This window comes from Aythya ferina, assembly GCF_964211825.1.
Source record: "Aythya ferina genome assembly, chromosome: 11".
Lineage (NCBI taxonomy): Eukaryota > Metazoa > Chordata > Aves > Anseriformes > Anatidae > Aythya > Aythya ferina.
The window spans coordinates 13,059,018-13,079,498 of record NC_140307.1 but is presented as its reverse complement, the minus strand read 5'-3'; the positions used below and the strand labels follow the sequence as shown (position 1 = coordinate 13,079,498).

The window sequence follows — 20,481 nt, the reverse complement described above, 5'->3', positions numbered from 1 at the left end:
GCATCACAGTTAGAGGATGTATAAACCAAGACAGAGGCTCAGTTACAGAAGGCAATTTACCCTGAGCGTTTGGGTTTGGATATTGCATCTTCCTCCCAGCACCTTGGCGTGGAGGGTTCAGTGCCTGGCTGAGCACTCGTGCTGGGCTGAGCCCTGCGGGGACAAAACTGGAGATTATATTCCTGGCAAGGACTCCGCTCTAAAGCTCATTTTTACCAAGGTTGTATCTGCTCTAGTAAATATAACAAGCCAGCATCCATTCTCTGGTCCCGAGGGGCAGTGATGTGGTGTGGCTCATGCCGATACAACTGAAATTTGGCCTCTCCCGTGCAGTTTACTGTTGACAGCCCCCAGCTGATGCCATCCCCTGAACCGTGTTCAGCAGAGTGCTGGCTACCATAGGCCAGGGATTATGTCAGCAGTGAAACATCTTGGAGGATGATACTGCAGTGCCTGAAGCCAGCACCTTGTTCCTCTGCTAGCTGCCAGTACAGACCTCTCTGTGGTGCGTTAGCAGAGTAAGAGGAGTTTCAGAGACCCACTGCCTGGAGCCAGGCAGGCGGGCATCCTCCGGAGCACTGCTCGCTGACAGCTCAGGGCTGTGGCAGCAGGGAGCAGGAACGAGGGAGAGATTGGGGGAGAGCAGGGGAATGTGGATGGAGAGGGAAGCATGATTTATGGACGGCTGGGAAGCCTCAGCATGCAGGAGCAGAGACAGGAGGACCCTCTTAGCCTCCTCCCTGTAGTCTCTGTGCTGGAGTGGTTGCACAGCCACTGCCTGCATCAACGGGAGGCACTTGGCACCCTCCGTCTCGCTGAGTGCTGCGCGGAGACAGATCAGCTGCTATATTTGTATGACTAAAGAGACCCAGGAGCACAGTCGTTCAGGAAGTGAAAGAAAATGATGGCAGCGCTTGGGCCAATACCTTCAGCAGTGCAGGGATATCAGAGCTCTTCAGGCAGGTGAAGGAGAAACTCAAACCATCTAAAATGATCACATGTTGCTCTGGCTCTCGGGGGCCATGAACTAGCCCTAACGGGGGAGCAGCTAAGGGCAGTCCCATAGGTCTAAGCAGAAGCAATGATTTTGTCCTTTCCAGCAAGGCGTTTGGAAGATGGAACTGCACCAGAAGGGTCCTTCACGGTGCCCCGTCCATCCCTGGGGAATACGAGCCAGGTGAGAATGCCGGACACCTCTGGAAGGACACCTGAGGGATGTCTTGCTAGGGTGGCTCTTCCCCACAAATCCTTGTTGGCTTTTGCCTGCCTTTCTCTGTGCCCCCATTTCTACCTTCCCTTCCACCTTTGCCCACAACGAGCAGAGCAATCCAGCGTGGCCCAGTTTAATATTCCACAGATCCTCCCAGGCTGATAAATGAGAACAAGAGAGGGAAGAAGGGGGTGGGAGCCTGGTGCATGGGGGGATATAAAGCCCTGAGCCTGTATTCAGAGCAGCAGAGATAACAATAAGCGAGAATAATAGTCTAACAAGTCGGAAATGTCACACGCGATCTGGTGCCATTAACACAACATGGATCTGAAATATCACATAATTAGTTTTGTGCCTGTTGTTCTGATTGGGAGAGAAAAAAAATATTAAAGGATAGAGATTTGGGGGGGCAGAGAGGGGAGTGCCAGCAAAGTGAACTCATAAAAGGGCGAAGCCTACAGCATCTAATGTTTTTGGAATAATATAATAAAGCTCTATCTCCTTACCCATGTTTGAGGCCAAGATTTTATCTGGCAGTATGGGATAAAAAGAAATGAAAACTTGAAAAGGGTAGATAAAATTGCGATTGATCTCTCTAGGACTGCCTTGCCTCCTTTCAGGGAAGCTTGTGGGCCTCATAAATTGCTCCACCACCGAGTCTCACGATCCCCACCCCTTCCCATGCCACCTCACCCGAAGATGAAAAACCCCACATTTTCAAGGCTTCTTTCCCCATCTCTTTATTACCCAGTGCACAAAACCCACGTTTGAAGGCTGTGAAATGACTCAGAAGCCGCGAGTCCCCTGGGAGCATGCCTAAGGTATGTGTGTCTGGGGGACCCCCGCTGCTGCCAAGCCGTGCGAGTCCCCACGCCGTCGCAGGGGTGCTCTGAAGGGGTCTGCCTGCGGGCTGCTGTGTGCCTTCAGCAGCTGAACACAAAGCTCCTGCCTCACTGCACCCGGTCTGCTGCTCCAAGGGAGGCTGTCCCCTTTCAGAAGAGACGGATGCACCCAGATCTCGGTGGGATGGGCACTTGGGCAAATTGGGTAAGGGACTGGAACGAGGCTGTTCCTTATCTCAAAGGAGCAAACACTGCGTGGGACAAATGCTGTCAGTCCCTTCCTGCCTGCTGCTGGGGCGTGATGACCCATTGTGCACGCAACGCCCTCGTGAGACGCCGTGGTTGTGCCTGCTGTCTGCCTGGCTGCATACCTGGCTGGCTTTAGGAGCAGCTTAAAATTGTGAGCAAACCCTCCTGCTGCCTGGGGCGGCCCCACAGCCTCGCTGATGTTGTGCACGCCTGCCTCGCTGCAGGAGCTGCCTCATTCTGTGGGATGGAAAGGTGCATTACAAATGTACCCATCTGGGATAGGAGCAACGGAGCCTGGGGTGTTGCACCCTCTATCCTGAAACAACTTGGCCTCTGCATGGCCCACGGGGTCACACCAGCGCCCCATCAGGAGGGAGCAGGGGAGGATTTCTTTTGCATGCTTTATTTTAAGAGTTCCGTTTTCCATGTGGCTTTTTCTCCTTGCAAAAAGCCCTTTACCTCAGGTGGTGGCTGAGATACAGCTTCGCCTTGTCCTCTGGTGAGAAAGCTGGAATAGCTTACATCGAATCAAGCATGGATTTCTTTATCTGCTCTGGCAGAGAAATCCTCTTCTCCAGCCTGTGGCTGTTCAGTGGCCTGTGCGAGGCTGATGGACGCCTTAGTGCTGCTTGTGCAGACGGGTGCTAATCACCCATCGGTTCTCTTCCAGGCGATGTCAGGGGAGAGGCCAAAGGACCACGTGGCGCGAAGGACCATGATTTGCCAGCTCCTTCCAGGGCTGTTTCTGGGAGGGGAGGTGGCCCACACTGCCCCTTTCCCTGGCTCTGCATGCAGAGCAGGGCTGTGCTAACCACAGAGCGGAATTTTAACAAGCAATGAAGCTTTCTGTCAGTTCTTTATGTGCCAATTGCTAATCACTTTTAAGCATATTCTGGGAAAGAGGTACTTTAAAAAAAGCTCCGCTCCTGTGCCAAAGGCACGGAATGCTCTGTCCAACTTCTGTCTCCCGAGAAGGCCTGTAGGATTGGGATTCAATTAATTCGGTCCCAGTGGATCCATCACTTTGCCCACTAACGGCCGCGTACTGACAGCGGGTGCGACAGGACCGGTGATCTATCGCTCGCTGCTCTGGCCAGTCGTGGCAGGAGGCTGCTGTCACCGCGCCACTGTCAGCTCGAAGCCAAAGCCCTTCACACATGAAATAGGGGATTTGCAGAGGGCCCAAAGGCAGCTGCCTCTGGGGTGGAGCACAGCGGCGACTGAACTGAAATCTGCACAGCGCATTTGCATGGGGAGTGAAAAGTATTTCTGCATGTTGTTAGCGCTGAGCAGAAGCGATAAATATTAAGACTGGGAAAGAAGAGAGCTTCCCTTTTGACAAGAAAGTCTGCGGCATCAGTTTTTCCTTTGACTCTGAAGCGAACGTTAAAAATTCTGATTAAGCATATGTTCTTCCAAAATTAAACATCCCGTTTCTATTTCAGCCTTTGCAGCTTGCCAGTATTTTTAAAATACAAAAACAATAATTTTGTTGGGAAAGGCCATTTTGAACAAGGCATTTTAGGATATCAAAACGCTTTGTTTCATTTTTAAAGGTTGAATGATGATTGAACAGTCTACGTGACATTAGTATTTTTTGAAATGTGTTGATTTAAATGAAAATTGATTTTTCTTGGTGGAAAGCAAGGCTTTGATGAAAAACTTCTGATCTGCTCCAGTAAGATAGGCAAGGTCTGTATTATATATTGGCCTCTATCCAGGGAGTGAGACATCTGCTACCGCAAGAGGCAAAGGGAAGCCTGCAGGAACAATGCTATCAAAAAGGCCTTAAACGCCACTCCTCTGTGTCATACATCAATGTAAATAATTAAATTTCTTCAAGCAATTTGCTGGGAGTTTTATCAGGATGATGCAAGCTGACTTACTCCCAAAGCTTCTTCTTCTGTCTTTTTATGACTCTTTAGGACTTTTAAGCCTACCACCTCCAGCTGGATGTGTGCCCACATTTAAAGATACGCTGCATGCACGGGCACATCAGGTGCAGCTTCTGGAATTTTGCTTTGGAGTTTTCAAGGTCTCCAGCTCTAGAAATAGGCTTCAAGTCCTGCCCTAAACAAAAATAATTGAATATGAGGGCAGCTGCCATTATCCCTATCTCTGGGGACAAGTTCCAGGTGGTATCAAAATAGGGTGTGGGGGAGCTCACCTCTGATTAACCTTGCTCAGCCCTGGGGTAATTGCAAGCAGGTGGTACTGGCAAGGATGGGGGCAGCGAGGAAAGCTGATGTGAGGGGTCACAGCACCTGAAACTGCTGAGAGAGGTGATAAATCTCACTGAGGCTGCATGGGGAGGAGGTAGTGTGTGCAGGGAAGTTTTGGGGAGCAGTTCTGGTGTGCTGATTCACCTTCATAGAGAAAAGCCTCTACAGAAGCTTAAGAAGGCCTTCAAACAGCTGCTTAAGTCAAGGGTGAATTGGAAGGGAAACGTCACCAACTGGAGGTAGTTTTTGTTGGATGTGTTTGAGTGTAGTGTGCCTGTTTTGCTTGTGGTGCTTGCCTTATGAAATATTTTGTCGATAATGGCCTCCAAATTATGCAACTCAGGAGTTAAAAGGGGAAAAAATAAAGTATAATCTTGTTCTGTCTGACTGGCAGCCTTTTGAGGATCGGCTCTTTCACCCTATAACCATGAGGATCAGAAGCAACCCATCTTCTTCAGTTGATTTGGAAAGGCAGGTTAAGTGCGGTGCCGAAGACTCCAGGACCTGAGGGTAGGCAATTCCCTGAACTCATAAAATCATGACTTGGCAAAACCGTGTTAGCTGCAGAGCTCTTCATGCTCTTAACCTGTATTTCTCCTAAGCCAATTAGGCTGAGCTTCTAGTGAGGGCAATAATGGCCGGACACACTCCTTTGAACCAATAATATAGGTGGATGGAGTAGACGAGTGGCTTGCTAATGAGGCAACGGCTGCCTGCTCGTGATGCATAGCTAATGACCCCTGTCTCCAGCATTCCACGGTCAGGCGGAACAAAAAATCTATTTCCACCTAGTGCTTCATTACCACCCAGCCACACTTGACTGAATAGCTCAGTTTGGTGGAGGGAGTGGGGAGAGCAATGGGAGTGGGATGTGGCTATTTGAGGGAGAGGGAGCTTGGATCCCTGTGTCACCCCTGCCAAGCCCCTCTGCCTCTCTGGGCACTGCTGTTCTTCATCCCCTGCCTGTAATTGCAGTGGGAGGAGCAGTGCTGCTCTGTGTGGGGAGTGCACGGGGTTGTGATATGTGCTCTGGGATGTGGTAGAGAGGAGTTACAAGCCCTCAGATAGTTCAGAGCCATGGTTCTGCAATGCCTGCCTGGTCACTCTGTCGCCTCTTCAGCCCCTTTTCAGGGGCTAACACCCTTCTGGGTTTGGGGAAGAGAACAAGAGTTGGGCAGGAGCTCTGGGAAGCAGGCAAGCCTCAGGCTAAGCTGTTTGCAGTCCCTATCGAGAACAGAGTGAAATAGAGGCTTCTCCAGGACTGGTCCTTGGCTGTTGAAACCACAAGGATTAGACTGGCTCTGTATTTCTCAGTTTCCTGGGGTGTGATGCTGGGGGAGAGGGGGTAGGTGGGCAGGGTAGAAAAATCTGCTGCAAGATTTCTTCCTATCAGCAGTTTAAACTCTTCCTGCGGAGCTCCTATGCCTGTCCCCTCCCACTTGGAATTAAAAATACATTTTTCAATGTGTTAGTGAACAATTCTAGCTTTCTACAGTAAAGACCCCATCTTTTAACCGGGTCCTGCTAGATCTCTCCGTGTCAGTTGATTTAGCCTCATTGGGCTGCTGTGGTTGGGAAAACGTATTGAGATGCCTCCAAGATGCTAAAGATATATAAATGGCTGCTGTTAGGGTAATTTATTACTATTTAGCAGAGAACAAATACATTTTAAAGGGCTAATGGTAAATTAAAAATCCTATTAAGCAAATTTGCTTACCTAGTACATAGTAACAACTTGGGCTTAGATCCCACAGTCATTTAAATGCAGGCGCAACTTTGCTCAAGCATGTGAGCCCAGAAAAGCCCTAAATCTCTGTGGGATCAAGAACATGGATATTAAATGTAAAATAATTACTAACCCTCCCACCAAATTAGTCTTTTGGTCTTGGCACTGCTAGTCGCCTCCTGACTCCCTGCCTTTGCTTGGAAAATGAAAATCGATGGGGTCAGGTTTACTTCTGCTTCTAGTCAGCGTCAATTCGGTGACCTCAGCGTGGAGCTGGTTTTGCAGCAGAGTGCGGTATTGATCCTGCTTCCGATCTGCAGCACTTGATATCAGCGTGCAGCCACCCGTGCCCGCCTGGGAGGTGGAGATGCTCTGTGCTGCTGGGGTGGGTGCTCGCCCACTGCCCCTGGGCCCTGCAGGATGAGGTGCTGTGCCCCGAGTCCTGTGGGCAGTGTGGTGGCTGGCTTGTTGCCATGAGCTGCCTGCCTGGGGCAGCCCAAAACAGGATGTGCTGCTGAAATGTTATCATGAAGCTTCACTGCTTTGGGCTGCTGGATGGACACAGCCCGGCCTGCTCCAGGTGTTTCTTAACTGACCTTCCAGGGGTGCACAGTGGTGGTGAACAGCCCAGCCCCTGAGCTGCCATCGCTGTGTGATTCCCTCATCTTTGAACAAATGGCAAACAACCAGTTAAGGCTCTGAGAATCAGTAGAAATAATTCTAGCTTTTTTCTTTCTAGTTTGTATTGTAAATGAAGGGAATAATCTCTGCTCTGAGGTCAGAGACTGGCATTTATTTGTTGTTAGCGACAGTTTTTCATGTGCTTCTGGTGCAGATAAGGGGATGAAGCCCTCTTACTGATGTGTTTTGCTGATTCATTTGTGAATGAATGCATTTGTTCTTGGCAGGGGGAAAGCATCCCACAGGTGGCCCTGGCTGCAGAGGGCTGGTGCTGGCGAGGCTCGTTGTAGCAGGGGAAAGCACCAGGAGTCAGCCACGGTGCTCCCACATAAGTCTGTGCACGGAAACAAGCAGCACCAAGCCGAACGAGGCCTCATTTCATCAGCTGAAATACTGCTGGGGTCAGCAACCCATCAGCAGAGAGCTCGTGCCGAAGTGCTCTGAGCAGGGATGGGTGTCAGCGGTGCTCTACCTGAAGAAGGCTCGGGCAGGTGCGAGGCCTATGAGGCGATGTTTTGTCACTGAATTTACTGGCTGAAAAGCAGCTCCAAACAGTGTGCTGGAGCGTGGTGAACTGGTGTGAGGGGCTGTGATGAAAAGAGGTGGTTGTGGGGGGACTTGTAGCAGATTTTGCCTTGCCAAAAGCAGCGTGCTCCACACCAAGCCCCACAACCCTGGGGCTTCCTCTCCACTGGCACCCACTGCGAGCCACCTCTGAGCTGGTACTTGCTGCAGTCCTCCCTCTCCTGGTCGGTCTGCATCTGGCAGTCCAGGTGACAGTCTGCAGCGAGGCCTGCCGTGCCCACGCAGCCTGGGCAGGCTCACAATTAGCAGGTAATTTGCTGAGGGAGGCCTGCGGGGAGGCTGGAGGCAGCGCTTGCTGCAGGCACCCGCTGGTTGGTTTGTGCCTGCTCCGTCCGTGTTTCAAACGTGAGATGTGAGCCCTGTGCATGTCCTTGTTGGAAATGACATGTGCTGTAATTCCTGTGGCAAAAAAATGTGCTTGTGAATGTGTTGCTCAGAAAAAGGGGTGAGTTCAGATGACGGCTTTCAGAAATCCTGCATGCCTACTTGTACAACCACTTCTATGTGGAAGTGCAGCTTCTATGAGCACCCCAAATTTGAGCTGAATTTGGTAAAGTTTTTTCAGCTGAGGTAAAATTTTAATATTCAAAACTTCATTTCAGATGTACAAAGCAGTTTTAAATTACTTTTTTTGACCAATTTCCCTGGAACTAATCCTTTCTCTTGGATTTGAAATACTTTAGACTGACACTTGGATGCTTTGATACAGGAAAAGATTTATTTTTATTTTATTATTATTTTTTTAGCTGGGGCCAGCTCAAAGCCCTTTTGAGAGGGAATTGGTCTTCTTTGGTGGTAAAGGGTTTGTACGGTGTGCCTGCATGGTTCTTGGGTGCCAGTGGTCACCATCTTCCAATTCAGCAGCAGTGGCCATCCAGTCAAGGAAAAGAAACTACACAGTGTGATCCACTGCAGAACATGGATAACTAGTAAAAATGTGTATTGTCCCCAAATCCATGATGCATTTCTCATCTGAAAGCAGGGGTGCTGGATGGCCCCTGATGGCCATGGTACATCTGACTACCTTAAATCGCAGCACACTCTGGCTGAATTGGATAAAAATTAGAGCAGGAGATATTTTGATGTGCAAGTAGCATCTTCCATGAGAAGGGGACCCCTCTTTCTATTTTTAATCTGCAGTAGTACTATCACCAGCTTTGTGATTTGTAGCATGCTTTTATTGTGATAAATCTATCGAGCAAATATTCTCCAAAACAGGCTTTTCATCTTCTCTGTCACAAGCAGTTATTAGCCTTCGTTTGTTGGAGAGTGAAGAGCTCTTATGGGGGAAAGTGGGAGCCTGCCAGTGCCTCGGTGTCCTTGGCAGGCTCCTGGCCGGGGTGCTGTCGGGGCTGTGGGGTGGAGGTGAGTCATGCCTTGCCCTTGTCCTTCCCTTGTTTCCTGAGCCGTGCTCGCTCATCTTTCTGAGCGCAGGATGTGGCTGGCTTTATTTGGAATGTTACAAGCAGCCCTGTCTGAGTTAATTGACCAAGACAAATTTTGTTAAAAAACCTTGACATTAATAATGAGAAATAAGAGCTGGGAGGTAAAACACATGCTCTCTAGACACGCATTAGCAGTGCCCCCACCCTTCCAGTCTCTTCCTGAGGTAGTACAGCAGAGAGCTTAGGTCAGTTAGTTTTAAAATTAACTTCTAGTCCTCAAGGCATCCTTTAAATAGAGTTTGAGCTGTGACTATTGCTAGTCTTTTCAGGCTGCGTGAGGGTGTGAGTCAAGGAGGGATGGAAGAGCGCAGTGGTATGGGAGACCCAGAGAAATCCAGAGCTGCTGCTGGCTGCTCTCCTGCCTGATCCTGGCAGATCCTTCACTTCGTCCCCAGGCCTGCATGCTGAGCTGGGATGTGGTGCCCCAGGAGGGGGGATATTCCTCTCCTCGGAGGTGTGGTATCTCCCCACTGTTAGGCTGCCATTTGCAGCCCTCAACTGTCAAGGTCCTGCTGGGATCAAAGCAATGTTGGTCCTACCCCTCTCTCCATGGGCACTGCCATGCTGCTGTAGCCGTACCAAAAGGCAAGAGATGATTTTAAGGGAGGGAATTTCTTCAGATGAAGAAAAAGCCCCAGACACCCTCCAACTCTGGTAAGCAGAAGATGAAGCCCCTGGAAAAACACCTGCTTGTTGTTCCATGTTGCGATGCGACAGGCTAAGCTGCAGTGCTGTGGCCTTTACCGTGTCAAAGCCTGGTGATATTAATGTGTCTGCTCACCTTCCCTCCCTCCTCAGTGGGGAGGAATCCCCAGTGGGGTTATGCCTGCTGTAGTGTGATGTAATGTCATGTCATGTACATCCTTTGGAGAAGCATTATCCCGGTTCTCTGCTCGTGGACCCAGGCAGAAATTAGTGACAAAAAGATGCTCTTGAGGATAGCACCAAAAGGAACGCCTTCATTTGCTTCTGGAAGCAGGCAGATGTTTGAGCCTCGGGATGGCTCCTTCCCAAAGTCATGGTGCTGTCCTGGTCTCTGGGGACGCTGTGCTCCCATGCCTTTCTCTGCTGACGTGGGCCTTACAGGCAATCCATCAGCTCGCATCTCTTCTGAAGTGGCAGGGCTGCAGCCGTACATCTCTGATCGATACCGCCCAACCTTGACATGGAATCAGTCACTCGTAGCCTGCTCATTACTGCTGGCTAACCGTTTGCCTGCAGCAGCCCCTTAATAGCCTTCCCAGGCTGCTGCCGAGTCACAACAGGAGTGTTTAGCAGCCTTATTTACATGCAGCATTTCACCAGTCCCTCCTTCCCCTCGCTCGCAGCGTGCCATCTGCTCCGGAGCCTCGGAGGAGCTGGAGGCTGCGGCGCGGGACCAAGCGCGGTGCCTGTGTTGTCTCTATGGTGACTGCGTGCCCTGCCTGGTGGCAGCTGGGGGGGCCGGCCACGCTCTGCCCACGCGAAAACCTTTGTTCTTCCCGAAGATTTGGGCCTCATGCTTTGATTCTCCTCTGGCTTTGAAGCTGATTTCAGTTGCGCTGATTTTAATCTGCTGTGTTTCAGTCCTCTCATCTGTGTTTATGCTCTGTGAGGATGGGGAAGGCTTGGGAAGCGCTTCCTAGAGAGCAGCTTTGGGATGGCAACTTATTATTTATAAAATAGGGGATGGATGAGGTCTAGGAATGGAGTGCCTGTGAGTCTATTAGCTGGGCACGTTGTGCCCTGTCTGACTGCAGAGGCTTTCCCTTGTATCGGTGGTAAAGTCTCAAGTCTTGACTCCTGACCTTGGTCATGAGCTGTTAATGATCTCTGAAGAAAGAAATACACTGACACATGCACTTTGGGGGATATTTGGTACATCTACTCTAGCGTGCCATTGATTTACATGAGCAGGCTCGAAGTACCACTTTTTAGTGGCTTTTACTTAAACTGAAGTCCAAGTTTCAGCTTGGCTTCTCTTTGCTGGGGAGAAACAATTGCACCCTTGGGAGCGGGGATGTGGAAGATGACAAGAAATAGTGTGTGTGCAGGCAGCAGGGCTGGAGAAACACCTGACGCAGGTGGGGAGGTTGGAGCAGCCTCTGTGTGCTTGCTGCTTTGCTGACTGTGGTGTGGAGGTGCTCGGCTGTGACGTAGGAACCCCGTGTGCTGGCACTGTGAACACCCAGACCCGAAATACAGCCCTGCCTCGCGCTCCTGACATCAGCACTGAGGGCTAAGTGGGTGTACGGGCCATCTACGCTGAATAAAATGCAGGGCATTGTGAGTCTCAATTACCACACTAAATTGCTTCAAGTGATCATTCTGTTAAAGTGGGAAAATCTTGTATTTAAATACAGAGGGGGCGAGACTTTATTCTGAGATGCTTGGGGAGGAGCCAGCAGTGCTGTAGCATGAATAGTGTGACAGGAATACTTACTGCGGTGTGGAAGGTGGCAGGGCTCGCTCCAGGAAGCTTATGGGCAAGGGATGTTTTCCAGTCCTGTATCTAGAATCACGGTCGTATGAAGGCCCCAGTTTTTCAGTGGTGAGGAGGAAAAGGCTGCTTAGATTTCCTTCTAGTAGGAGCCAGGCTTTGGGTGCGCTCCCCCAGCCACCCCATCAGCCCTGTTCATCTCCCACCGAGGGAGACGCGTGGAGCTGCGCCGTGTTAGCCTACAGGATTACGGGGGGGGATTACAGAGGAGAGGCGCTGGATGCTGAAACCGTGGGAGCACTTCAGTCAGCATTTGTGCTTCCTGCCCTGGCAGCGTGAGGCACGGTTGTAGGAGATGAGGCTCAGCGCAATGCCATGCATGTGGAACTGCTCCTTTCTGGGGGCCCCATCTCCGGTGTTGTGTCCTAGGAAGGACCTTGAAAACGTGGCTTTTAGCTTCAGTCCCACGCAGATAATCTTTAATGCTTTCACGTGTGGTTTTGGAAGAGTTGGAAATAATTTTGGAGGTTGGGGTTGCCATTGCAGTGAACTGATTTAGGAACACCCTTCTCTCCATAAATCTCCTGTTCTCTTCCCCTGGAGATCATGGGGTGCCACATGCTGCTCTGGCACACTGCTGGTTTGCCTGCCAGGGTTGGTAGCTCCCCTTTTGCTCAAGTTAATTCTTAACTTCTGCCTCTAGACCTTTTTTACCATGCTTGCCTACCTCAATCCTTATCTGATGCTCATCTGCACTGCCCTTGCAGGAGTGCGGCTCATCTGGTTCATCTGGGACTCTGGCCTCACATGAGCTGCTAATGAGAGTGTTGTGTTTCAGGGTAAGATTTGTTTCTCCTCTTGACTTCGAGACGAATATACGGTTTCACAAGTGAGGACTTTGTGTTAGGTTCTCTCCGTGTTCTCTTGCATACAAATGTGGCTACAGAGACTTGGAGGACAAGGGCAGCCTGAAATGGGGTTGCAAACTGCTTTCTGCAGCAAAGATTGCATCTCAACTAAAGTTCAGAAGAAAACAAGATGAGAGTCCTCTCGTCTAAATTGGAATTAGACAGCCGTTGAATTTTCTTCTATGTGTAAAAAAGTTGGAATTTCTCTCTGGTGTGAAATATAAAAATAGAACTTGACTTGCTGCATGTTGCATGTTTGCCTGGATTTTGTTGTTGTTGGAAACGTTGTTTGGAAAAATGAAATTGCCTTTGGCTGGCTAGATAGCAGGAAGATGAGAGGACTTGGCTGGTGGCGAGGTCAGGCTAACACTGCTGCTTTCCCAGGAGGCCAGCTGAAGTTTTCTGGGGGCTGAGTGACCCACCTGGCTGGGCCATGGGATATCTGTGGAGGAGGTGGGGATGGCAGCTGGCTGTGGCAGGAGGGAGGCATTTCATGGAAAACTTCAGTTCCAAGTCACCATTTTTCTTCAGGATTTCTTCCCCCATTTGATCATGCTAACCTTACTGATGAGGCCGGGGACTTGAGAGGGAAAGCAGGCATCTCACAAATCCCTCTGGCCGATTTGTGTTCCAGAGTCAGAAACTGAGCAACCACATCTGTTCTTTGGCTTCTAATCTCTGCGGTCCTAGCAGCTGGCATGGTGCATCCTGCCTGCAGGCTGGGTGCTTCAAAACTAGTAGGGCTACACCATAGCTCTGGGATATAGTTGTCATCCTCTGGCTGAGGGCTGTGCAGTCCTGGTGATGCATGACATCAAGGTCTAAGCAGCTGTCTGGTTCGTCTCTTTCTCATCCTGACCTCAGCCCCTCTGCTCTCACAATCCAGATGCAATCAGTCTGGCACTTTCAAATATTTATGAATCATTGAATTTTTTTTTTGAGGTTTGAAGTTGTAGCTTTCATGGAATTTGGTTTGATTAGCTGGAAAGTCAATATTTTCAGTGTGCTGTCTGAGCTGCATTAATTCTAGCCCAGGCAGCAGCAGTAACAGCACTGCAGTGCTAATGGTGCTCTGCCTGCAACAACTGGTGTTTAGGTAGCCTGGGATGAGCTTGGAGCATGTGGAGGAGCCTTGGAGAGAACATGATAAAGCAATCCAGCTCATGGTGCAAATTGGTAGAGGCAGGTAAGGAAAAGGCCTACAGTGACGTTTGGGAATCTGCAAGATGAGACATTGAGGCTGCCTTTCTTTGCATGTCATCTCTTCCAGCACATCCGAACAAGGTGGATTGATCTTTACCAGAATTCCTATTAACTTGTCTTTTTATTTTTTTAAAGAGTACAGCACCTTCAGCAGAGTGAATCAGAACCTCGTGGGACCAGACCTTTATCTTGGCGGATGCAACTACCAATTGATAGGTGAGCAGAGTTATCCTTGTCTTTACAGATGAGGAAGCTAAGCCATAGGGGAATTGTGTGATCTCAGCAGAGGCACAAACACGATCCTCTATTCTGTCACTTTATGCCATGACAGTCACTGCTTGAACAGGAGAGCCCACCTCTCCTGCTCACATCTCTGATATTTGTCCTGTTCCAAATAAGTTGAACAACTTCCATGCTAATTTGAGATGGATGAACAGGCTGACCAAGAGCATGTAAGCTCTCCACTGTTTGTGTAGGCTGCAGACAGCTTCCCATGCTCTCAGGGTGTATAGCTGAGCATCTTTGAGTCATGCATTACAGTGACTGCGTCTGCATCTGCTAGGGTTTGGATAATTCAGTGTCTTCCTGGGCACTAAGTGCCTGCAGCGGAGTGCCATGTTCCAAGATAATTCCTTCACGTCCACGACGTGGTGTATTTCTGTCGGATTAGGTTGCCCTAAGATGCCCAGCTGTTTGCACCAGGAAATGTTTGAGAACTTGTGTGCAACAAGGGGACTGAGGAGGCTGGCTGCTGTGTGTGGATGAGAGTCCTTGTGTGAGGCACGGTGGTGCTCCGTGATGATCGAGTGTGCCGTGGCCAGCACTCCATCCTGGAGGGCAGCCTTGGCTCTGCCAATGAGGCTATGGGGAAATGAGGGCCAAGGCCTGGAGCCTGCTTTCTGCTGGCTCTCTCCATCAGGAGCCTGCTGTGGTGGTGCTAACAGGATTACTGAGCACTCAGGAATGCAGAGAGTGTCTCAGCTGGAGCATGCTGCAGGCTTCAAGGTAAGGCCTGTCATATTGCTGCAGTCAAGCTGGGAGCTGACGAAAGGCGTGAATAACTGAGGCGCTGCTGCTCGCAGGCTGGGGTGATCTGAGATCCTGGCTTTAATAGAAAGTGTTGATCACAGGTTCTCTGACATGGTAGCTTAAAGGCAACAAGGGATGCATAGGCTAAGGACTGAACTGACCGTGCCAATAGCATCACGAACTGCTGGCTTCCAGCACTCCAAATGCAATTTTTGTGGTGAATTTACTTAGCTTATAACTTGTGATCAGCTTCCACTGTGGTCTGTTACCTGTGAGCTGATCTTGACTAAGATCTAGGACACCCTTTTGGCATGGGCATCCATGTGGCTAACAGAAGTGATGGCAATCCTGTTTCAAACTTCACGGTCTTTCTGGTACTGTTACGTGTGCAGTAGTAATGATCAAACTCTCCTGATGGAGGAAATGCAGTGGCAGGCTGCAGAGCCTCACTTGAATGATACGAGGCTGTCCGATGCTGTGAGTCTCCTTAGCCTGCAGGGTGTGTGCAGAGGGACATGCATCAGCCCATCCTTCAGGAGAGAAACCACAGTAAGTCCTGGTAAGAGATGGCAGATCCTCATGGATCTATGCTGATCATAGAGATGCTAATGCTTTGGTTTTATGGCTTGATCTTGCTCCAGTCTTTTGTGGTGGCTAATAAATAGAAGCCAGTTCATCTATTTGCTTTGTCTTCTCCTGTGACCCGTCTTTAAGATTGGTCAAGTTCCTGATGCGTAGGCTGTCTTAGCCTTTGCAATGAGGAGAGCTGATCTGGGGTGACCCTGAGTCACACTAATTTCAGCTGCGATGCTTTATTTCTGACTTCATTCTGGAGGGACAAGACTGTACTCAATCATGCTCCACGGGGTGCTAAAAGCCCGTGGTCTGGGTGATGCTCTGTGCAATCTGCCTTGTCAATACCCATTGCTCACGTCCACAGCAGCGAAGGGAGTTTTGCCAGATGACTAGATGCTTCTGAACCTGAAGTGCAATGCTGACTCCTTCCCAGCCTGCCTCTCCTCCTTCCCTTTCAAGCATCTGCTTCCCATTCAGGGTTCTTGGAGAGTGTGGTAAATGTGTCATACCCCAGGAGATGCTCACACAGGGAGTGTGGTGAAGGCTTCCCTCGTTACGTGTGAGGGAAGTGCCCTCCTATGAAGGCAGCTGTGGGGGACTGCCATCCAGTCCTCTGCCTCTGCTGTTGGATCGTGTTCCCATTAGTCACCTCTGCAGGAGCCAAATCAATCCATTGCCACTTCTCAGTCTTCCCTGCAATTGGCTGCTGAAAGCAGCTCTTCCAAGGAAAACAAATGCCACTTACTTGGAAGCTCTGCTTTCTTATTCTGGCAGTGAATGAACTCACCTGGAACATCAGGGTTCCTGGGGCTGCAAGGTCTTGTTCCCAGCTCCCTCTTAGATGACCCAAATGCCTGGTCAGAGCAGCTGAGAGCAGAGGGGAATGCTTGGAGGTTATGCAGAGGGTGGCTGCAAGTATCTCTTCCCATCAGGCTAGAAATTCAGCTCATTGCAGGGGCTTGGCTGTGGCTTTCTGGAAAGCGCCATGCCTGGAAGTTCTGGGTCATTATTTTTGCAAGACATTTGTGCTTCGTTTTGCTTCCAGTGGCAAGGTTGATTGGAGACCAGAAGTCCTGGTCACGCAGTGACTACAGGTTAAAATAGCAAGAGAAGTAGTGGGGGAGAGGGGAATCAGCTGGCTATGGACAGGGCTTTGGGCAGCTGGGACAGCGTCATGAATGGGTATGGTGTGCACAGCACTCAGACCTAGTATGTGCTTGGCTGTCATCGTTACGTGATGTGCTGCTGGCGTAGGAACATCTTCCCTGCTGAAAGCAGCTCTCAGAAGAGAGCTCAGCTGCAACGAGGTGACAGTGATGCAGTAGATAAACAGCAGCCCGGGGGTGGGAATTCGTGTCCTCCTGATGCTGTTCAGGGCCCTTTGAACTTGGTATTGATTCTGTTTGTGGGCTGCTTGGGGAGGAATGCCCTGGGTACATCCCTCCCTAACGCAATGTGCTGGTATTTTGTTTGGACCCTAGACACTGCTCTCATCAGGTGAAGAACAAGACATGCTCAGACCACTTGTGGCATCAATAGCTCTTGATGCGCAAGGTTAGCGAAGCAAGAGTCCCTGAAAACTTGTTTTCTTGTTCTTGGGCAGCTGGTTATTCCAGCTTGAGAGTACAAACTGGCCTTTGTGTCTGCCTGAAAATAGGATGAAATTCAGACCATTCCTCCAAGCTGTCAAGATCTCATCGGTCTAATCCTGTCTCCTGAAAGTACCTTAAGTCCTTCCCACCTTCATGTCACCTGCAAATTTAATAAGTTTTTTTTTTTTTTTTGCTTCATCATCCAGGTCAGTAGTGAAACCCTGAACAGAGCTGGGCTATGACAGACTCCTACAAAATCCTGTTCATCAGCAGGCTCTTTTTGTGTTAGAGGAGGCTGCTGGTATCAGCCCGCTGCATGTGGCTACCTGACCTGTCCTGTCATAGTTTCTCTTCAGACCATATTTCCCTAGCTTATGGGAGTGGCAGGCAAAACAGTGTGAAAAGCCTTCCTACAGCTGAGATGTTTGACAGGTCATGCTCTCTGTGCCAAAAGCCTGTTACCCTGTTATAGCAAGAAGATAAATTGGCTTGATGTGATTTGCTCGTGACAAACCCATATTGGCTGCAACTCATCTCCTTGTTATCCCATTGATTTCTTTGGAGGGCTTGGAATTGGGTCCTTGGGGAACAGGGCGCTGTGCAGGGGAACACGAGCTTCCTATCATGCTGGCAATGGCCAACAACCCCTTGTGAAGCACCTCTCTCTTGGTTCCCAAGCCATTTGTTGCTTCTTAGCACCAAAATGGCACTGGGGTGGTTATCTGTATGCCCTTGATGTGGCTTTGTCACACCCTAGTGGCTACACAGCATGGTGGTCATGGCTGCAGTGCTGCTGTAGGCTTCAGGGAACTTGCTGTTTGGTATTCTCCTGGAAGCTCTGTTACTGTCATGCAGTGGCCTGGGATTCAGTCCCTCCTTGCTTGCAGCATGCCTGGCTATCTCCCTGCAGGCACTGACAGCTCACATCCCAGCTCTTCACACCACCCCTCTGTTCAGCAGCCCTTGGCATGTTGGCCTGCTGCACCAGGTGGAGGGTGAGCTTGTTTGTGCTTCTCTAGTGCCCATTCTCTTCTGTTTTAGGAAGGATGATGCAGTTCTCCCATTAAGAGGCTCGGCTGTGCAAATGCAGGACGAGATGCCACTTACCTGGTTCTGGTCCTGTGAGCTCACAGTGAAGATGTGAGTTGTCTCCTGCAGTGATGATGCCAGCAAAAATCGTGGAGTCAGCACCAGTTCCTGCCCACCGGGAGGCTTGGCCAAAAGTGTTTACTCCTGGGACTGCTTTGGGATCATTAGTGTTCGACATCTTCATGGGGCTAGGGTCAGCACCTGGCTAACAGTACAGCATACAGACCCCAAAGCTGGGGCAGAGGGAATTTGTCACACCTCAGTCACCTGTGCTGTGGGTTAGGGCTTGGTGCTGTTCCCTCCTGCCTTAGGAAATGGGAGGAGGGCTGTTACCCCATCCCAAGCGAGGTGTATCGTGCTGCGGGTGTGAGCCGAGCTGCGCTGCCTCACAGGTGGGTACAAACATGTCCTGGTTTCAGTCACAAGCTCCTTGGTGGCTGTTTCTTTTTTAGAGCTCCCTGAGCTCTGAGGGTGATGAAAGCTGCTGCTTTGCAGCTTTTGGGTTATGGGCACCGAAGGAGGCTCTTGTGGCTCAGTTGTGAGACCACTTCTGCACTCTCAGTAATCTGAAATTGTAGGGCTGCTGACGTCAGTGCTAGCACTGAGATGCCCCTTTGGGAATGCTGTGCAGGTGGAAACCTTTTTCCTTGTCATGAGGCAAAGCAGGGGATGGTACAGTGAACTGTGCTCAGGTCTCCTGACTACATGTCCCATTTCCTTCCTGCTGGAGAATGCTCCAGTACGCTGAGAGTAGGCTGCTGCTCCCTAGGCAGCTGTCTGGGTCCTTGTATTTGGGCTGGTGGGGAGCAGAAGCTCCTTGGACTTTTTAAAATTCAGAAATAACCAGAGCTGTGAAAAGTCTGCTTCAAATTCCCATCCACTGATCAGAAGAAAATTGCTGAGTTTGTGCCCTTTCCTTTATGGAAGCAGTGAGCATGTTTTTCTGCTTACAGATGTTTGGGAAGTCAATGCTGTTGTGATCCCATGTTGTCTTCCTTGCAGAGCTCTTATCTCACCTTTGTCTTGTGCAAGGGATGTAGCTGAATTCTGATTTCCCACTAATGGGACTCCTGTGCCCTTGCGCTTGCCCTCCTCCTCCTCTCACTTTGATCATGCTATCTTTAAATATCCTTCTCCAAAGTGTCTGAGTAGCATCTGGAGTGGGTGGAAGAGAATGTATTTGAACCAGAGTTAAATACAGGCTTCTCTCAATGGTCTCCCTACTTGTTCACGACATGTGTCTGTCAATTCTCACGTGCTCCTGGGTGAGATTGCCATGGAGGAGATCTGCTGAAGGTTCAAGGGGTTGAACCTGCTGCCTGGTGCTGGTGTCGGACTGTTGTGGGGAGAGGCTGGGGGCATGGGAACACTGTCAGATGACAGCTGATGAGTGGTACCTGGTGGTGGCTGTGCAACCAAACAGCCAGTGTCAGATCTGCCATACTCATCAGGCTGTGTTTGACCAGGCTGGGCTTCTTCAGGTCACAAAAAAGCCCAGAGATGCGCACAGGTAGTGTTGTTGTAAGGGTGTTTGATAGCTGGAGGTGTGCTGAGAAGCAGGCTGACCCTTGTCTCGGAGCTGGAATTGACTGGATCTGGGGCATGGGGAGCAGCAGGATGGCAGGGAAGGTGATTCTGTTCTTTAGAGCTTCAGAAATGCAACCAAACTCAGGGCAAAACATCTAGGCTTTCCTTGTTTGGTTTATACTCTTCACCCTCTGATCAGAAGCAGATCCTGCTCTTCATTCAGCTGGAAACTTAAGGTACTGGTCAGTATGAAGTAGTCTTGAACTCATTTCCATAAAGGTGGCACTAGTGGTTGATTTCCCCTGGAGGTCGCCGTGTGTGTGTGTGTGTCTTGCAGTGGTCTTGCTGCATGGTGCTCAAAATAAATGTCAGCAGCTTCAGATCCATGGGGGCAAACCAGACCTTTGTGGAGACTTGGTTCCTGGACTTGCTCTGCTGACATGCTCTTCGTTTTCCTCTCTTCCTTAGCCACCGGAGGGCAGGCAGGAATCCTGTAATTACCAGGCTCTGGGGAAGAAAAGCACTGGAATAATTAAAAAGCAATTAATGCTTGCACTGCTGGATCTGCCGTGGCCTTGCTCTTTCCAGTTGCATTCTCTGCTTCTGGTCCCCTTGCCACCTACTTGACTTTGTGGATTTTCCTTTATCATTTGCTTTTCATTTTCATTTGAGCTAGCTGTGAGAGCTGAAGTCAAAGTTCGGATTAAGTTGCAGCTGAGATCTGCTCTGCTGGGGTGATTACAGAGCTGGCTGTGATGTGGTAGCCGCCAGAGAGGGTGAGCGAAGCAGAGCCTTTAGCAGGCTGTGACCAGACAGAAGCCCCTGCTTCCTAGGGCTGGAAATGCCACTGTGGGGCCAGGTGCTCCAAGGCTCTAACCCCTCTAACTTCCACCATGAAACCAGTTGATCCAACCTGAACAGGAAAGCCTTGGTGAGCTGGAGCTCGTGGACCAGCCCTGTAAAGCTGCCAGCTCTGGTGGAGTTCCAGGCAGCAGCTGGAGAAGAGCAAAGCCTGTTGCCAATGGTGCATTTTGGTCTGATGCAGGTCCTGAGTATAGTAGAGAGAAAAATTGGAGCTCCGAGATATATCTCAGCTTTTTCAATTGCTTGGGTGAGCTCAATTTCTGTAATTACTTCCTCCAGGAAGCTCCCCGGCCGTGTCTGTTGTGCTTGTCGAG

General features: G+C 50.0%; 1 long non-coding RNA gene across 14 annotated transcripts in view; it reads left to right on the top strand.

The window, feature by feature from the left end:
- The window catches only part of LOC311442948, a 113,027-nt gene that overhangs the window by 65,314 nt on the left and 27,232 nt on the right, over positions 1-20,481 (top strand). For 4 of the 14 annotated variants that reach the window (XR_014696961.1, XR_014696963.1, XR_014696964.1 and 1 more), the window contains exons 1-2: positions 4,522-4,762; positions 13,626-13,706. This is a non-coding gene — a long non-coding RNA (uncharacterized lncRNA). Of the gene's footprint in view, positions 1-4,521; positions 4,763-4,917; positions 5,034-12,146; positions 12,219-13,625; positions 13,707-16,576; positions 16,650-17,728; positions 18,202-20,481 lie in introns of those variants that run through there. The other 10 variants (XR_014696962.1, XR_014696966.1, XR_014696968.1 and 7 more) reach the window with 9 other exon arrangements.